This window comes from Uloborus diversus, chromosome 4, assembly GCF_026930045.1.
Source record: "Uloborus diversus isolate 005 chromosome 4, Udiv.v.3.1, whole genome shotgun sequence".
NCBI lineage: Eukaryota > Metazoa > Arthropoda > Arachnida > Araneae > Uloboridae > Uloborus > Uloborus diversus.
Window position 1 is genome coordinate 22531538 of NC_072734.1, and position 15742 is coordinate 22547279.

Genomic DNA, 15742 nt, shown 5'->3' on the forward strand with positions numbered 1-15742 from the left:
TTTTTAAATTTAAGATATTGTCATCTGATGATGCTACGTTGTTCATTGGCCTAATGCTGTAATATCTATGGTCAAGATATCTTGTATTCTTCCAAAATCCTCTTCTGTGCGATAGAAACGAGAAAATTCGTGTTCTAATTCAGGGATTCTCAAACGTGTTCGATTCACGGCACCCTTTGACGAAATAGAACAGTCCATCTCTATTATATAAGGTAAATGCGCTAAATAAGGCCATCCTAATGTTCTTAACCACATATCACTCTCATTTATGACTGAATTGGCACCAGCTTTTGCATATTCATCAGATGGCCTTATTGGGCTACAATCTACTTTTCTGGGACATAAAATCATAGGAAATTTTTTTTCGCCAAGTTGGCGACAAAACTTGGCGACTAAAAGACTGGCGACATATCGCCAACTGTCCGCCAAATTGTAACACCACTTGAATTTACATCGAAATTAACGATGATTTGCCCCCAAAAAGGGGCAAAAGACAACCTTAAAAGCACCCGAATGCAACGAGCGCTTCAGGTGACACGCTCTTTCTACTACTGGGGAAAGATGGCGGAGAAACTTTTTCGCGGTGGCAACATCTTGGTTGGTGGCAGAAGTTCCTCGGGGAAGATTATGAGTTTCGGATTTGGACTTGGTATTTTTTTCGCACATTTTGGACTTTACCGTTTTTTTTCGATTTAGATTATTTTTGCACATTTTGGACTTCGATTATTTGCTGCCTTTTTAGAATTTGATCATTTTCACACATTTCGGACTTTGACATTTTTTCACGAATTTTGAACTTTATGATTTTTTCTGATTTAGATTATTTTTGCACATATTGGACTTCGATTATTTGCTGCCTTTTTGGACTTTGATCATTTATTTTCACACATTTCGAACTTTGATATTTTTTTTATCACGAATTTTGGACTTTATGATTTTTTTTTTTTTTTGATTTAGATTATTTTTGCACATATTGGACTTTGATCATTTTCAACACATTTCGGACATTGACATTTTTTCACGAATTTTGGACTTTATGATTCTTTCTGATTTAGTATATTTTTGTACATATTGAACTTCGATTATTTGCTGCCTTTTTGGACTTTGATCATTTATTTTCACACATTTCGGACTTTGGCATTTTTTCACGAATTTTGGACTTTATGATTCTTTCTGATTTAGTATATTTTTGTGCATATTGAACTTCGATTATTTGCTGCCTTTTTGGACTTTGATCATTTATTTTCACACATTTCGGACATTGACATTTTTTCACGAATTTTGGACTTTATGATTTTTTTTATTTAGATTATTTTTGCATATTTTGGACTATGCTCATTTTCACACATTTCGGACATTGACATTTTTTCACGAATTTTCGAACTTTGATGTTTTCCCCCGATTTAGATTATTTTTGCACATTTCGGACTTTGGCATTTTTTCCGATTTAGATTATTTTTGCACATTTTGGACTTCGATTATTTGCTGCCTTTATAGAATTTGATCATTTTTACACATTTCGGACATTGACATTTTTTTCACGAATTTTGGACTTTATGATTTTTATTGATTTAGAATATTTTTGCACATATTGGACTTCGATTATTTGCTGCCTTTTTGGACTTTGATCATTTTCACACATTTCGGACTTTGATATTTTTTCACGAATTTTCGAACTTTGATGTTTTTTCACACATTTTAGAACTTAGCAGTTTTTCCACAATCTGTGATAGGAATCGAACCTTACTCTCTTTCAACCATATTTTTTATTTTCCTACCTATTCCTCCCATGCTACGTCTTCAAATGACACGATTTAATTAATTTTAAAGCTTACAATCAATTTACCCTGTAGTATTAATTAAGACTTATCATTAAAGAATTTTCAATATATTTTAAACTCTCACTATTTTTTTACGCTGTAACAAAGTTTTTTAAACTCAAGTTAGGATTTGTCAAAACATATAGTTTTCGCAAGTTAGATTTAATTCGCCGATTTTTCAATTCAAAGTAATTAATTCTGTTTAGTATTTTTCATCTATATTTTACTTATTCATTTTTGTTTTCAATCAATATTTTACTTATTCATTTTATCATGCCCTTTTTTTTTCGCTCATTTATTAAACTTTTTAACTAATTCACATTAATGTACATGAAATAGTCTTTTTCTTTGCGCAAGAGACTTCACCATTTTATTTTACCATCTATAAACACCAGTGGACGAATTTCGTCGAATTAAAAAAAATCATATTACAACTATTCTTCACAATAATAACGTTTTACAATTAACTTAGAATTTATTAAAACATATACATTCTCACTCTAGTTAGAATTTATTTAAATATAGATCGTTCAAGAGCTAGATTTAATAAAAGTAATTCACAGATTTAATAATTAACTTAGTCAATTCAACGCATTTAATTCAGATTTTTTTTTCGTATTCATTGTAATAGCTCACTTAACTGAATCATTTTTTTCTCATACGTTTTACTATTTTCTCATACGTTTCACTATTTTCTCATACGTTTCACTATTTTCGTACATTTATTAAACTTGTAAAATACTTTACACACACTACAATATTAGAAAATCTTATTGTTTTTTTAATACGAGAAACATTTTTCCGAATTTTACTTTACAATCTACTAACACAATTTACCGAATTTCACTTAGAAAATCTCATTATTAATATTGTCTAACTCGTATTTTTACTTTATTTATTTTAATTGTTTTTCTCACACTACCAAAGATTTTTCAATAATGTTAGGACTTATTAAAACATCCTAAGTTACTTTCATCATTTTCTATGTATCGTTTTATTTAACTTAACCATTTTTCCACATACGTTTTATTATTTTCATACAATTCTTAGACTTGTAAAATAAATTACGCTTTAATATATTCAAAAATACATCAGCATAGTGCTTTTTGAAGACAGGAGACTTTACCATTTTACTTTTCCATCTACAAAGTCAAAACACAATTTGCCGAATTTCCCTTAAAATAACTTATTATTAATGTTTTTGAACTTGTATTTTTCACAGTAGCAAAGTTTTTTCACTCAAAGTTAGAGTTTATTAAAATAGTAACCATTCAAGAGTTAGGTTTCTTTCATTTTAATTAACTCATACATTTCAATTAACTCATATCATTTTTTCCCATTCACAATTATTTTATTTAACTTAATCATTTGCTTACCCATTTTATTATTTTCACGCATTAATAAAACTTGTAAACTAATTCACATTAAAGATATTCGCCCTAGTTATTTTCCTTAGCGCGGGAGACTTTACAATCTACAAACACAATTTACAGAATTTCACTTAGGAAATCTCATTACTAATGTTTTCAAACTTGTATTTTTTACTTTATTTATTTTATTTTTTTTTTTCACGGGCCACCAAAGTTTTTTCAATAATGGTTAGGACTAGGGAAATTGCAGCTTTTCAAGAGTTTGATTCAATTCTTTTCAGCCAAATTTGCTTTCTTCATTTTCAATATAATTCTTTCAATCATTTTCAATGTATCATTTTATTTTAACTTAGCCATTTTTCCGCATACGTTTTATTATTTTCATGCGATTCTTAGACATGTAAAATAAATTACGCTTTAGTGTATTTCAAAAATACATCAGCATAGCTATTTTTTAAGACAGGAGACTTTACTATTTTACTAAAAAATCTTATTAATATTTTCGAAACTTGTATTTTCACAGTAGCAAAGTTTTTTCACTCTAGTTAGAATTTTAAAAAATTATTCAAAAGTTAGGTTTAATTTGATTTAATTAACTCAGATTATTAATTTTTTCAAATTCACAATTATTGTATTTAACTTAATCATATTCTCACCCGTTTTATTACTTTCATACAATTACTGAACTCATAAAATTCATTACGCTTTACTATATTCAAAAATGCTTCATCATAGCTCTTTTTTAACTCACATATCATTTTCCAGAACACAATTTATCGAATTTCACTTAGAAAATCGTATTATTAATTTTTTCAATCTTGTACTTTTTACTTTATTTATTCATTTATTTATTTTTTCTTTCACACTTGCAAAGTTTTTTCAATCAAGTTCGGCTAGGGAAATTGGAGCTTTTCAAGAAATTTACTCAGTTCGATTCAATCCATTGAATTGACATAGATTTTTTTTTTCTTATTCTCAATTATTATTTTTAACTTACTCGTTTTCTTATTCGTTTTACTACTTTCACGCATTTATTGAACTTACAATGTAATTTACGCACTGTTATATTCAAAATACTTCGCTATTATTATTATTACCATTATTATTTTACCATCTACAGACACCATTAACAGAGTTTTACTACAATATTCAAAAAAATCTTAGTAAACCTAATGTTTTCTGAAGTCACATTTTTGCTCTATGTATTTTCCACACTACCAAGATTATTCTTTTCAATTATTCGATTCAATTTAACTCATTTAACTAACGCAGATTTTCAAAGCAACTACAGAGATAATTAACGAATTTCAAATCAGAACGAAGACTGAGAAACGATATTTTTACGAAACTTAAGTAAATAATTTCAAATGCTTCCGAAGCGCTTTCAGAATATACTTAAACATAGAAAATCCTGGCGAAGGGATATTCAAGTTTATTCAACACAATTTTCAACTTATTAAAATTATTATTTCCATAATCACTTTCAAGAATTTTTAAGTTGGACATTGAAAATATTTGACACAAGTTTAACATAAAGCACTTAAGCATAAAAATTCAAAAAATATGGAATAGAAACATAAATCTTCAAGACTTGAATATTCACGATTAAGCAAAACTCAATCATAAAAATTTAGAAACAGAAACATACAATCTTTATAACTTGTACATTAAGAAAGAAGGAAAACATAATCCTAAACATAATCCTAAAAATTTCCTTCACATACAATTAACTAATTAAAAGTAAAAATCTTTGAAACTTACCAAGTTTGCTGAAATGATGTTTTTTTTTTTTTATAAAAGTACTGAAAGAAGTTACAAACTGTGAGTCGTTATCAAATACACAACATCAAAATATTGTAACCTCAATTCAGCCCTTATTTCAATCCAACCAGCAGTCATAATTGAAAAAAAATTTCCCGTATGCGACACCGATTCACGCCAGAGTTGTATTAAAATATTTTAATTATTATTTTCTTTTCAATTTTTTAATGCAGAATGAAATCTCATACAACCGACAGACACGAAACACCAAACTGATCGGATTTTTAGGAAGCCTCGCATACAAACTTCCCCTAGTCATGTGGTATCATGGTTAGTCATCGATGAGGAATGAATCAGTCTGATTTTCCTATTACGTGTGAGAAAGCAAGCCCTTTACGATATGCACAGCTCCATTACGTTATGCGAAATGTACATGCTAAACCACAATTATTCAAATAATTTTTTCCCGAACTTAACTGTTTTCAAAAGTATATTAATCCCATTCGTTTAGCATAACTCGCACATAGTCAGAAACTTGATTTTTTTCAGTTCATAGTCATTCTACAAGTGTATTTTTACATTTTCATTGCTTATGCATTGCAATTATTCATTTTTCGATACATAATTGTTTTCGCATTTCCAACTATTTCCACGATTTCCGATCGAATAATAGGACTTCGATCATATTTAACAGTGTTTATTTTCAATACTTTGAAATTTTCAAAAGTATTTTCTTCACGCTTCAGCGAACGAAATATTCAAATTATGAATTTTTCTTTTCACTTATCAGTTGTTCTATTATAATTTTTTCTAAATATATTTGTACTGGCTAGCAATCAAAATATTTTTACCCGAACTTAACAGTTTTCAATAGTTGGTTTATCCCATTCGTTTCTCACGCACAGACTTGATTTTTCCAATTCATAGTCATTCAATGAGAGTATTTTTAATATTTTCAATGCTTTTATGCATTACATTTAATTATTTTTCCAAAAACACAACGATTTTTGCATTTCCAATTATTTCAACGATTTTCCAAAAGGACTTTGATCGTATTTAGCAGTGTTTATTTTCAATACTTCGAAATTTTGAAAAGTATTTTCTCGTTTCAGCGAACGAACTATTCAAATTTAGCTTATATATGATGACGGTAAACTTAATAGTAATTGCAACTACAACAATAATTTTAAAACTTAGTTGATTTAAACATGCATTATTTAACCTTAGATACGAGTTTTCTCGCTCATTACTGCATTGATACAGCTATTAATTAATTTCATCATTATTATTCACACAAACACCAGTCAAATGCAAAGTGATGAATTCTTCAAGTTTTTATAAGTTCTGTCCTTCTATAACAAACTTGAAATTGTTAACGTATGCATACTACGGTATCATAATATACTCAAAATTATAGAAAAAGTTACAAACTTCGAGACTGAAAAACTCCTATAGACAATTTTTCCAAAGTACGTTCGAGAATTTACCCAATTGAACCAATGTATAAAAATAATCACACCTTTTACTTATTTGATACAATTGTTCAAGAAATATAGAAGTTTAATTAAGAATTTACAAAAATTAATAGTTTACGGAAAACCTGATTTTTTTTTTAATAAATAAATAAATAAAATAATAATTGTTATTAAACGAACTTTCACGAAAAAATCTAGTACCCATAGGGCCAGGTCGTATAGTTCTGTTGTATTACTCTTTTGTTGTACATTATTTTGTACAACTTATTTTAAATTTTATTGATAATTTTTCCCCTCTTTGGCTCCTGGCAAATTTTAGCCGGGTTATGGATGTTGATAGAGGGGGATTCTTCCAAGTTAAGTACGAAGTGCTTTATTGAGTCAACGTTGAGGAACTGGATGTTCCTGTGGTTTTGGGTAAACCCATCACGTATTTTGCAGCAAGTTCTCCGTCTCTTGTTGTGTAGGCAGTTTTTCGGGCCACCTGGAATTTAACAAGAAAAAAAAAAAGAAATCAGCAAACCCCTCATGGTAACTTTTAGGATATTTTACGGACGAATTGGACGGTGGATCCATCTCAGTTTTTGTGTCTGGTGCATATTTTTTTTTTCTTCTGGAAAAAAATCCTAATTATTTTTTTCCCTTGGTGATTTGCTGATTTCTTTTTTTTTTTCTTGTTAAATTCCAGGTGGCCCGAAAAACTGCCTACACAACAAGAGACGGAGAACTTGCTGCAAAATACGTGATGGGTTTACCCAAAACCACAGGAACATCCAGTTCCTCAACGTTGACTCAATAAAGCACTTCGTACTTAACTTGGAAGAATCCCCCTCTATCAACATCCATAACCCGGCTAAAATTTGCCAGGAGCCAAAGAGGGGAAAAATTATCAATAAAATTTAAAATAAGTTGTACAAAATAATGTACAACAAAAGAGTAATACAACAGAACTATACGACCTGGCCCTATGGGTACTAGATTTTTTCGTGAAAGTTCGTTTAATAACAATTATTATTTTATTTATTTATTTATTAAAAAAAAAAAATCAGGTTTTCCGTAAACTATTAATTTTTGTAAATTCTTAATTAAACTTCTATATTTCTTGAACAATTGTATCAAATAAGTAAAAGGTGTGATTATTTTTATACATTGGTTCAATTGGGTAAATTCTCGAACGTACTTTGGAAAAATTGTCTATAGGAGTTTTTCAGTCTCGAAGTTTGTAACTTTTTCTATAATTTTGAGTATATTATGATACCGTAGTATGCATACGTTAACAATTTCAAGTTTGTTATAGAAGGACAGAACTTATAAAAACTTGAAGAATTCATCACTTTGCATTTGACTGGTGTTTGTGTGAATAATAATGATGAAATTAATTAATAGCTGTATCAATGCAGTAATGAGCGAGAAAACTCGTATCTAAGGTTAAATAATGCATGTTTAAATCAACTAAGTTTTAAAATTATTGTTGTAGTTGCAATTACTATTAAGTTTACCGTCATCATATATAAGCTAAATTTGAATAGTTCGTTCGCTGAAACGAGAAAATACTTTTCAAAATTTCGAAGTATTGAAAATAAACACTGCTAAATACGATCAAAGTCCTTTTGGAAAATCGTTGAAATAATTGGAAATGCAAAAATCGTTGTGTTTTTGGAAAAATAATTAAATGTAATGCATAAAAGCATTGAAAATATTAAAAATACTCTCATTGAATGACTATGAATTGGAAAAATCAAGTCTGTGCGTGAGAAACGAATGGGATAAACCAACTATTGAAAACTGTTAAGTTCGGGTAAAAATATTTTGATTGCTAGCCAGTACAAATATATTTAGAAAAAATTATAATAGAACAACTGATAAGTGAAAAGAAAAATTCATAATTTGAATATTTCGTTCGCTGAAGCGTGAAGAAAATACTTTTGAAAATTTCAAAGTATTGAAAATAAACACTGTTAAATATGATCGAAGTCCTATTATTCGATCGGAAATCGTGGAAATAGTTGGAAATGCGAAAACAATTATGTATCGAAAAATGAATAATTGCAATGCATAAGCAATGAAAATGTAAAAATACACTTGTAGAATGACTATGAACTGAAAAAAATCAAGTTTCTGACTATGTGCGAGTTATGCTAAACGAATGGGATTAATATACTTTTGAAAACAGTTAAGTTCGGGAAAAAATTATTTGAATAATTGTGGTTTAGCATGTACATTTCGCATAACGTAATGGAGCTGTGCATATCGTAAAGGGCTTGCTTTCTCACACGTAATAGGAAAATCAGACTGATTCATTCCTCATCGATGACTAACCATGATACCACATGACTAGGGGAAGTTTGTATGCGAGGCTTCCTAAAAATCCGATCAGTTTGGTGTTTCGTGTCTGTCGGTTGTATGAGATTTCATTCTGCATTAAAAAATTGAAAAGAAAATAATAATTAAAATATTTTAATACAACTCTGGCGTGAATCGGTGTCGCATACGGGAAATTTTTTTTCAATTATGACTGCTGGTTGGATTGAAATAAGGGCTGAATTGAGGTTACAATATTTTGATGTTGTGTATTTGATAACGACTCACAGTTTGTAACTTCTTTCAGTACTTTTATAAAAAAAAAAAAAAAAACATCATTTCAGCAAACTTGGTAAGTTTCAAAGATTTTTACTTTTAATTAGTTAATTGTATGTGAAGGAAATTTTTAGGATTATGTTTAGGATTATGTTTTCCTTCTTTCTTAATGTACAAGTTATAAAGATTGTATGTTTCTGTTTCTAAATTTTTATGATTGAGTTTTGCTTAATCGTGAATATTCAAGTCTTGAAGATTTATGTTTCTATTCCATATTTTTTGAATTTTTATGCTTAAGTGCTTTATGTTAAACTTGTGTCAAATATTTTCAATGTCCAACTTAAAAATTCTTGAAAGTGATTATGGAAATAATAATTTTAATAAGTTGAAAATTGTGTTGAATAAACTTGAATATCCCTTCGCCAGGATTTTCTATGTTTAAGTATATTCTGAAAGCGCTTCGGAAGCATTTGAAATTATTTACTTAAGTTTCGTAAAAATATCGTTTCTCAGTCTTCGTTCTGATTTGAAATTCGTTAATTATCTCTGTAGTTGCTTTGAAAATCTGCGTTAGTTAAATGAGTTAAATTGAATCGAATAATTGAAAAGAATAATCTTGGTAGTGTGGAAAATACATAGAGCAAAAATGTGACTTCAGAAAACATTAGGTTTACTAAGATTTTTTTGAATATTGTAGTAAAACTCTGTTAATGGTGTCTGTAGATGGTAAAATAATAATGGTAATAATAATAATAGCGAAGTATTTTGAATATAACAGTGCGTAAATTACATTGTAAGTTCAATAAATGCGTGAAAGTAGTAAAACGAATAAGAAAACGAGTAAGTTAAAAATAATAATTGAGAATAAGAAAAAAAAAATCTATGTCAATTCAATGGATTGAATCGAACTGAGTAAATTTCTTGAAAAGCTCCAATTTCCCTAGCCGAACTTGATTGAAAAAACTTTGCAAGTGTGAAAGAAAAATAAATAAATGAATAAATAAAGTAAAAAGTACAAGATTGAAAAAATTAATAATACGATTTTCTAAGTGAAATTCGATAAATTGTGTTCTGGAAAATGATATGTGAGTTAAAAAAGAGCTATGATGAAGCATTTTTGAATATAGTAAAGCGTAATGAATTTTATGAGTTCAGTAATTGTATGAAAGTAATAAAACGGGTGAGAATATGATTAAGTTAAATACAATAATTGTGAATTTGAAAAAATTAATAATCTGAGTTAATTAAATCAAATTAAACCTAACTTTTGAATAATTTTTAAAATTCTAACTAGAGTGAAAAAACTTTGCTACTGTGAAAATACAAGTTCGAAAATATTAATAAGATTTTTTAGTAAAATAGTAAAGTCTCCTGTCTTAAAAAATAGCTATGCTGATGTATTTTTGAAATACACTAAAGCGTAATTTATTTTACATGTCTAAGAATCGCATGAAAATAATAAAACGTATGCGGAAAAATGGCTAAGTTAAAATAAAATGATACATTGAAAATGATGAAAGAATTATATTGAAAATGAAGAAAGCAAATTTGGCTGAAAAGAATTGAATCAAACTCTTGAAAAGCTGCAATTTCCCTAGTCTAACATTATTGAAAAAACTTTGGTGGCGTGAAAAAAAAAATAAATAAATAAAGTAAAAATACAAGTTTGAAAACATTAGTAATGAGATTTCCTAAGTGAAATTCTGTAAATTGTGTTTGTAGATTGTAAAGTCTCCCGCGCTAAGGAAAATAACTAGGGCGAATATCTTTAATGTGAATTAGTTTACAAGTTTTATTAATGCGTGAAAATAATAAAATGGGTAAGCAAATGATTAAGTTAAATAAAATAATTGTGAATGGGAAAAAATGATATGAGTTAATTAAAATGAAAGAAACCTAACTCTTGAATGGTTACTATTTTAATAAACTCTAACTTTGAGTGAAAAAACTTTGCTACTGTGAAAAATACAAGTTCAAAAACATTAATAATAAGTTATTTTAAGGGAAATTCGGCAAATTGTGTTTTGACTTTGTAGATGGAAAAGTAAAATGGTAAAGTCTCCTGTCTTCAAAAAGCACTATGCTGATGTATTTTTGAATATATTAAAGCGTAATTTATTTTACAAGTCTAAGAATTGTATGAAAATAATAAAACGTATGTGGAAAAATGGTTAAGTTAAATAAAACGATACATAGAAAATGATGAAAGTAACTTAGGATGTTTTAATAAGTCCTAACATTATTGAAAAATCTTTGGTAGTGTGAGAAAAACAATTAAAATAAATAAAGTAAAAATACGAGTTAGACAATATTAATAATGAGATTTTCTAAGTGAAATTCGGTAAATTGTGTTAGTAGATTGTAAAGTAAAATTCGGAAAAATGTTTCTCGTATTAAAAAAACAATAAGATTTTCTAATATTGTAGTGTGTGTAAAGTATTTTACAAGTTTAATAAATGTACGAAAATAGTGAAACGTATGAGAAAATAGTGAAACGTATGAGAAAATAGTAAAACGTATGAGAAAAAAATGATTCAGTTAAGTGAGCTATTACAATGAATACGAAAAAAAAATCTGAATTAAATGCGTTGAATTGACTAAGTTAATTATTAAATCTGTGAATTACTTTTATTAAATCTAGCTCTTGAACGATCTATATTTAAATAAATTCTAACTAGAGTGAGAATGTATATGTTTTAATAAATTCTAAGTTAATTGTAAAACGTTATTATTGTGAAGAATAGTTGTAATATGATTTTTTTTAATTCGACGAAATTCGTCCACTGGTGTTTATAGATGGTAAAATAAAATGGTGAAGTCTCTTGCGCAAAGAAAAAGACTATTTCATGTACATTAATGTGAATTAGTTAAAAAGTTTAATAAATGAGCGAAAAAAAAAGGGCATGATAAAATGAATAAGTAAAATATTGATTGAAAACAAAAATGAATAAGTAAAATATAGATGAAAAATACTAAACAGAATTAATTACTTTGAATTGAAAAATCGGCGAATTAAATCTAACTTGTGAAAACTATATGTTTTGACAAATCCTAACTTGAGTTTAAAAAACTTTGTTACAGCGTAAAAAAATAGTGAGAGTTTAAAATATATTGAAAATTCTTTAATGATAAGTCTTAATTAATACTACAGGGTAAATTGATTGTAAGCTTTAAAATTAATTAAATCGTGTCATTTGAAGACGTAGCATGGGAGGAATAGGTAGGAAAATAAAAAATATGGTTGAAAGAGAGTAAGGTTCGATTCCTATCACAGATTGTGGAAAAACTGCTAAGTTCTAAAATGTGTGAAAAAACATCAAAGTTCGAAAATTCGTGAAAAAATATCAAAGTCCGAAATGTGTGAAAATGATCAAAGTCCAAAAAGGCAGCAAATAATCGAAGTCCAATATGTGCAAAAATATTCTAAATCAATAAAAATCATAAAGTCCAAAATTCGTGAAAAAAATGTCAATGTCCGAAATGTGTAAAAATGATCAAATTCTATAAAGGCAGCAAATAATCGAAGTCCAAAATGTGCAAAAATAATCTAAATCGGAAAAAATGCCAAAGTCCGAAATGTGCAAAAATAATCTAAATCGGGGGAAAACATCAAAGTTCGAAAATTCGTGAAAAAATGTCAATGTCCGAAATGTGTGAAAATGAGCATAGTCCAAAATATGCAAAAATAATCTAAATAAAAAAAATCATAAAGTCCAAAATTCGTGAAAAAATGTCAATGTCCGAAATGTGTGAAAATAAATGATCAAAGTCCAAAAAGGCAGCAAATAATCGAAGTTCAATATGCACAAAAATATACTAAATCAGAAAGAATCATAAAGTCCAAAATTCGTGAAAAAATGCCAAAGTCCGAAATGTGTGAAAATAAATGATCAAAGTCCAAAAAGGCAGCAAATAATCGAAGTTCAATATGTACAAAAATATACTAAATCAGAAAGAATCATAAAGTCCAAAATTCGTGAAAAAATGTCAATGTCCGAAATGTGTTGAAAATGATCAAAGTCCAATATGTGCAAAAATAATCTAAATCAAAAAAAAAAAATCATAAAGTCCAAAATTCGTGATAAAAAAAATATCAAAGTTCGAAATGTGTGAAAATAAATGATCAAAGTCCAAAAAGGCAGCAAATAATCGAAGTCCAATATGTGCAAAAATAATCTAAATCAGAAAAAATCATAAAGTTCAAAATTCGTGAAAAAATGTCAAAGTCCGAAATGTGTGAAAATGATCAAATTCTAAAAAGGCAGCAAATAATCGAAGTCCAAAATGTGCAAAAATAATCTAAATCGAAAAAAAACGGTAAAGTCCAAAATGTGCGAAAAAAATACCAAGTCCAAATCCGAAACTCATAATCTTCCCCGAGGAACTTCTGCCACCAACCAAGATGTTGCCACCGCGAAAAAGTTTCTCCGCCATCTTTCCCCAGTAGTAGAAAGAGCGTGTCACCTGAAGCGCTCCGTCTACTACTTGCAACCAAAAGGGGCAGTGCATAATTAGACCCCACTAGGAGTCTACGTACCAAATTTCAACTTTCTAGGACATACCGTTTTTGAGTTATGCGAATATATACGCACATCCGCACATATATACGTACATACAGACGTCACGAGAAAATGCGTTGTAATTAACTCGGGAATCGTCATTATGGATATTTCGCGTGTTTATACGTTCTTAGGCACTTAACCACGTGTGGTCGAGTCGAAAGAAAAAACAACATTCATTCGGGGGTGAGCAAAATGGAAATTAAGGTCGATTTTTGAGTGAAAATTTTTTCGCGAATACAATACTTCCTTTTCTGTAAAAGGAAGTAAAAATGACTGTACACAAGGGCATTATTCTCTTTGCATTCGTCAACTACGTAAAGTAGGCTTCAAGAAGAATAATCAACTGTTTTTTATGCCAGTAAACTGCAGTAACCATGTAGAAACAAAACCAAAAGTTCAATGGGGTAGGCTTTTTTTGACATCTCTCATCTGCAATAACTTTTGCTACGTTGTTACCTGGTAATCAAACACTGCTTGTTGAAGAGGCCTAATCATCAGCCAGGCTTTATAATGGCGATGAAGACACGACATAGTGAACGTTCATTATGCCAAATACAAAAAATAGGGGGATGGCTTTATTGGTCTACATGACCTTATTTGGCATACCCCACCTAACATATAGATACATATCATGAACACTTCGCGGCAACCCTTGTCTCTTACTATGGCATCCTAGGGTGTCGCGGCACCCGGTTTGAGAACTCCTGCTCTAATCAATGTTTTTCTTATATTACTGTAGGGTATCCGTTGACTCCCAACGTAATAGTGTGCTTTCACAAAATGTCTAATAGCTATCAAAAAGGCACAGACGTTGCGGCGATAAATTTCGAAAAAAAAAAAAAAAAACGGAACAATTTCAAAACTCGTTTTTCTTTTCATTGTATTGGAAAAAATACTATGAGTAAAATATAATAATAACGAGCTGATGTGTGTATCACATGACTTCCTTGTACTCCAATTTAATGTCATTTCCCCATTAGTGGCAATTTTAATGTGATTCAATTGTATCTTACTAATATTATATATGCGAAAGTTTGTCTGTATGGATGTATGGATGTATGGATGGATGTATGGATGTTTGTTACTCTTTCACGCAAAAACTACTGAACGGATTTTGATGAAACTTTACAATAATATAGCTTATGCATCAGAATAACACATAGGGTAGTTTTCGTCCCGTTATGGGGGGGGGGCAAAACCCCCTTAGGGGGGCAATAAAACACAATTTTTGTATAAATTCTCTAATATTGGGATGAAAAAATACTTGCACATATTTACATTTATGTGTCCATCGAAAGCTCTGATTTTTCTGCTGAAGATGGCACCTGTTCGAAATATCTAAGTAAAATAAAAAACGAGTTATGAGCTTTTTAGATCCATGTTCGAAGGCTTTCCTCAACTCAATACAGTATTTAGTGTATCATCTCAACTCCCTGTCGATAGCGACAATTGTTGTATTGTTGACTATCTTTGCTTTTCGTGACTGTTCAAGGCTTTTCTCAAGTCAAATCTTGAAGTAAGATTTTTGCACAAAATTGGCAAATAATACATGATTTGACTGATGATTTTCCATTTAAACGGAACTTTAATGTAATTAATGGTTTTTATTATTATTTATGCTGATTGAACACTTACTCATTATCCAAACAACCAGCAGATCGCCAAAATTTTTGCAGAAAGATTTCCGTAGCTGATGCATTTGGCAGTTTTTTCAACGTTGCTGTTTTTGAAGCCGAAGACTACGTCATAATGTTTCTCAGCTTTCACCATGTAAACAAAATATCGCCAATCAAAGAATTTTCAAAAGACTTTTTTTACTGTGTTAAATAATCCAGCAACTAAATTAGGCAAATCCATAAACAGCACAAAAACTTGAATTAATTTTCCTTTTTGCACAATTTCAAACAATCACCAAATTTTATTACTTATTTTGGTAACATTTCGGATGAAACTGTTTAGCGCCATTTTATGGTGACCAAAAATAGCTTAGCATCTGGCGACGATATCTCTGTAACGAAAATTAATATCATCGTTTTACAAAGTAAGGAAAGAATGGGGGAGCATCATCGAAGGTACCCCGAAACGACTTTCGCAAATTCGGTAAAATCGCACCAAGAGCCATAATGATTGAAATTTCCCGAAATAACTAAAGCAAGTATAAGGGGATTACGAGCGCA

General features: G+C 29.3%; 1 protein-coding gene across 1 annotated transcript in view; it reads left to right on the top strand.

The window, feature by feature from the left end:
- LOC129221105 (uridine phosphorylase 1-like) overlaps positions 1-15742 on the top strand; it is a 45802-nt gene that overhangs the window by 17756 nt on the left and 12304 nt on the right. The gene's annotated exons all lie outside the window — the stretch shown is intronic.